Here is a 5,162-nt window from a genome sequence, read left to right as displayed (position 1 = left end):
ATAGGGGTCCTTGAGAAGGACCGATCCTTATGCAAGCAATCTGCCCAAGAAAGAAGGAGCAACATAGGTATTGAATGTACAAGTCAAAGTCACAGACTGTCTCCATTAAAGGATAAAAGTTTCTCCGCATCGGGGAGACAAGGCATACTTTACTGTTTCAGAATTTAATTTCACAAATCATGCGGGAGCAGCTCCGCGTTGCGGACTTGTTTTGCGACGATAATTCCAGAAACGTAAGTTGTGTTTGACTTGGATAAAGGGTCCTATAAGTTTAGGGGTCTTTTGGATATTTTAGGGACTAGTTATTCGTGGTTATTGAGCCTTAATAAACCCCAATTTACCCATAAAATCAAAACCCTCAAATTCCAAAACCTAACGTCTCCATTACTTCACTCTAAAAACCCTCCATTGATCAACTTTTGAAGCTCCAAGGAAGAAGAAATATTTCCCAAGTTTTTTTTCCATCAATATTGTGGGATTTTTTTCACTATTAAGGTATGGTGCTTCATCCTTGAATACTCTTATAGACAAGGAGCCAATTTCAATGGTTTCTAAAGATGATTAAAAAAACATGTAATCTTCTATTTTAAATTCTAGCCATGGGTTCTTGCATAAAAGGTTTTAAATAATTTTTTTATGAATGAAGTGATGTTAATACAATGTGTTAAGTCTAAAATCTTTATATACCCATGTAAATCATGAATATCTATTTTGGCGATGTGGGTGATTTGATCATGGTTTGATCATAATGAATTCTTATGTAAGATTATAATGGGCTATTGAAAGATGAATAGATTATGATATAATTGTATATAGTTTGCCTTACTTTGATGATTTTCATACTAGATCTTGTTCGATCAATTGTATAGTTTGATTAATAGTTTGGATTGGTGTTTATGGCTATGGGTTAGAGCCTTGTGACTTGAAGTGATTGGAATGGCTAAGGATTGGAGGTGTTTAAGAAGGAATGGTGGTATGTTGACCAAACATCTTCTATATTGTGTAGTATAGGTATAGCATTGTGATTATTAGTATGGTGCACTTATGGTTGTGGTATTTATGTGTTATAACTGTGATAAACATTTCCTTGTCGGCATTATTATAAGAATTGTAACTACACCATTTTAGGTCTACAACAACACTAATTCTGGACTACATTTGTAAAGTGTTGCCTAAAGTAGTCTTAGGGACGCTTTTAAAACATAGCAAAAGTTTTTAACTTTTAGCTACGACAATATTGGCAATCCTTCAAACTGTACTCTTTAATGGTATAAGCTACACTTTATAATTGTTTGTACAATATGATATATTTGGAATCACCTATTTACATATATGACCATACATTCAAATTGTCCTGTTTTTATAATTGAAAAAAACACATTATAAGGGTGACCATTCAATTTTCGCCAAAATTTTATATTCCCTCCAATATTTTTATTGTCTAGAAAAAAATAATTCGTAAAATATTACTAAAACTTATATGTCCCCAAATAAGAAAATCACACTTTTCTCTGTCTCTGTTGAGCTGATGAAGACATACTTTTCCCTGATGGACTGATCGAAGAGTTGAAGCTAATGTTTGACGAACTGATCGAAGAATTGTATAGCTAAGTCTCTCTGTCACAAATGAATTGAAGCTAAGTATCTTCGCCATTCTTTTGTATCATATTTCTCGATGAAGAACTTGATTTCTCTATTATTTCACATTGAAGAGCTGGCAGCTTCTCAATGAAGAATACGAGTTTCGTCATAGTTCTCACTGAAGAACACAATCTTTTCTGTATTGGGTTTATCAGGCAAGAAATTATATCTTTGAAAGTCTAAATTTCAGATTTAGGGTTTTAATATTCTTGTGTTTTTATATGATTTTTGGGAGTCTAGCTCGTAGTTTAGCTTCATCGATTAATTTTTAGGTGTCTAGCTCGTATTTTAGATTTATCTTATGATTCTTTGCCCTTTTGTTCTTAAAGTGAAAGTTAAATGATGTTGTTCCAACTTGTTTGCTTTATATCTGATTCAACTTGCCTGCTCCAGATTTGATTTCAACTTTAGCCTTAAAATCTTATGCAACTTGCCTACATTACACTTTGTTACTAGTTTGTGTTCATAATTTTAAAACTTGGAAGCTAAATTGAATAGTTGTAGGGTCTTCTTAGTCGAATAATAGAGATTTAACTCTAAAAATCTATAGTTTTTGAAAGCAAACAGATCGTTGTGCATGCCATAGTTTTATTTTAGAACCTTGTGTTTGCAGGTTATAACATAAATTTTACTTTGTCTTGGACTGATATTATAAGTCTGCATAATGTTAAGGTGATATCTGATGATATTTGTGTATGGTTCATTCTATGGAAGATGGATCTAATAGCTAAGTTAATCCATCCATATATCATAGTTTATTCTCAGCTACCTGGTAGTATATTCTCAGCTACCTCAGTTAAAGTTGTGGCTTTTTCTGTGCATTTTGCTTTCATGGCTTTAATCTTGGTGACCTTAGTGGGGAAGAGATACAAAATTATATAAGGTGGAACTTATAAATCACTTGTTTTGATGACGTGGAAAGTAACCTAATCTAAAAGCTTGCCACCCTTAAGGATTCTGTGATAGATAGCAAATTTTGTAAATTTAACATATTGTACAACAAAAGTTATGTAATTGAACTCTATTCTTCGTTAGTCGATATATTATATTGACATGTTTTATACTTTATCACTGATGGCAGTCAATATATGATTTGTAAATTTATAGTAGATAAGGAAAAAAAGATATAAACTGAACTATGTTCTTTGTTAGATGATATATTATATTTCCGTTCGATATAATTTATCAGTGAAGGTAGTCTATGTATGATTGTTAAGGCTTGTCCTTTAAAAGAGTACTGATGAATATTCCAGAAGCTGCAGGTGTTCTCTGATTTTTCACAAAACAATTTGAAGAATGATTTCAAAATACTTCTTTGATCTTCCACTATCTGTTGAGGTAGGAAAATTCCATTTTGAGTTTTAAGCTCTTTTAGATCCATTCACGATTTTCTCTATGTTTGACACCGAAATAATGAAAACCCTTACGATTTTTTCGTCACTCACAGGGACAGAACAACGAAGATAATGCGCTAAAGCGTTCTCACTAAAAGTAATTTGTATAATCGTTCACTACCTAAAATATTTTATAATTTTGGTAATCCTGTGTTGATCTACTAGAGAAATAATGCAGGATTATCGCATCTCAATTGAAGAACATTGAAGATCCTCATAATTGCATCATACAAAAGTTACCCTCTTTTTAAATCTTTTCTCAGCACGAGGAAATGACTGGTGAGAGTCTAACTTAAGAACTTCCAAAAAATCCTCATTATATTTCAATCTCGTTTACAACCTGATTATGATGTAATTGTATATTTCTTTGCTATCTTTATTATGATAGTAATTGGTTGGTTTTTCGATGTGTTTCTGAATTAGTGTTATAGAATATTGAACAGCTAAGTGATTCCTTGAATCTACCGAAGCAGAAAAGTGCAAAACTTCTTATTCAGGTATGCTAAATCTAGTTTTGTTTGTTCCTTTAAAGAAAAATTGCATTTATGTGAGACTTTTGAGGGTCTGTAATGGACAACAATATCCTTTGTGGGAACCTTCCCGTTGCATCTCATTTGTGAATGTTTAATACAAGTCTTATATCTTTAATTTTCTTTCTTATGTGAGTGGCAGTATTATAAAGGACATAATTTTGTTCTATAACATTTTATTTGAGTATGCATTGTTTTATTTGAGTATGCATATCTAATGAAAGACTATATGCTTGTTATTGAAGGTTTCTTCTGCATTCCTTTGCCTATTTTCTCATTTACTTATCACAAGGCCAATAAAGTATATATAATAGTTTAATCTAATTCAAATAATTAGCTTTACTTTTTGTTGGTTCTCTTAGTTAAATTTTTCCCTTTTAGATTTCTTAGAAGGTTAAAGACTATGTTTTAGTTTTTGAGTGAGGTTATTGTAACTTCTACTAGTTAAGTAGCTTTTTCTGGTGTTCCAATAAAACTACTTAGATTTTTATGCTTGTGCTTTGTTTTGTTTCTCCAATGCGGAAGCTTCCTTCCCAGGATAGTTTGGCCCTACTTATGTACCGTAGTCATGAAGCCAGATGCATGTCCTCTCTCTCTCTCTCTCTTTATATATATATATATATATATATATATATATATATATATATATGATTTTGATTGGTTGTCTGACAGTGAATACTCTCAAATTATGCACTTCCAGAGGCTTTGTTGTTATCAATTGGTTTATTTTACTGGGAATTTATGCATATTAAATCCATGTTTTTTGCAACTAACTTATAATATTATTTTGAATGTGCAGGAAAATGACGATAATTAAATTTGAATTGTGGCCAGAAGTAAACTCGATCTATAATAGTGAACCATGAAGAATTATTTTACAAACATATCGTATATGATTGAATGCATTTAGCTTTATGGAATTAATAGATACTACAGAATGATGAAGAGTGGTTTTGCTGAAATTTATTTCATTTTGTACTATTGTTATAAACGATGAAGAGTTTTTGTACAAGACATGTTTCTCAAAGTTTATTCGAATTATATAGCTTTGATTTAATTACTAGTTAAATTTTTTCTTTAGGTAACTTTTATATTTAAATATGTTATTATTGAATATAATGAAATAAAAATGATTATTTTGAAAAATAAAAATTGGGGATACAAAATTCTACACAACATTGTCACACATAAAAATTGTTGTTGTAGGACACCCAAGAAAAGTTACACTTTATAAGTGTTGTTTTAGATGAAACATAAAATGCAACACTTTTTAAGTGTGATAAGTAAAAAAGAAAAAGCAACACTTTTAAGTGTAGTATAATTAAAAAAAAAGGTGTTGCTAATGAATTGCTCCAAAGCGTGCCCTTATACCGCTTTGGCCACGCTTTATAGGTGAAATTATGGTGGCGAAATTTAAAAAGAGTTGCCTAATGTCAAATGTTACGCTTCTTTAGGCCACCCCCTAAAAAGTATTTCTTAATTTCCAAAAGTGTATCCTTTTATCAATGGCCACACTTTTTGCTACTTTAGGCTACACTTTACGGGTGTTGTCGTAGGCCTAAAATAGTGTAGTGTGCGATGAATGTGGCCTTGTTCG

At 31.4% G+C, this 5,162-nt stretch overlaps 1 long non-coding RNA gene across 1 annotated transcript; it reads left to right on the top strand.

The window, feature by feature from the left end:
* Positions 1-2,904: 2,904 nt before the first annotated feature.
* On the top strand, positions 2,905-4,617 carry LOC107030772. The gene is made up of 5 exons (XR_001458143.2): positions 2,905-2,979; positions 3,089-3,132; positions 3,214-3,314; positions 3,459-3,532; positions 4,365-4,617. It is a non-coding gene; the product is annotated as an uncharacterized LOC107030772 (long non-coding RNA).
* The last annotated feature ends 545 nt before the right edge of the window (positions 4,618-5,162 follow it).

Source organism: Solanum pennellii, chromosome 9 (genome assembly GCF_001406875.1).
Source record: "Solanum pennellii chromosome 9, SPENNV200".
NCBI classification, from domain to species: Eukaryota; Viridiplantae; Streptophyta; class Magnoliopsida; order Solanales; family Solanaceae; genus Solanum; species Solanum pennellii.
Note: the sequence above shows the minus strand (reverse complement) of the source record. Positions and strands in the feature narration are given on the sequence as shown.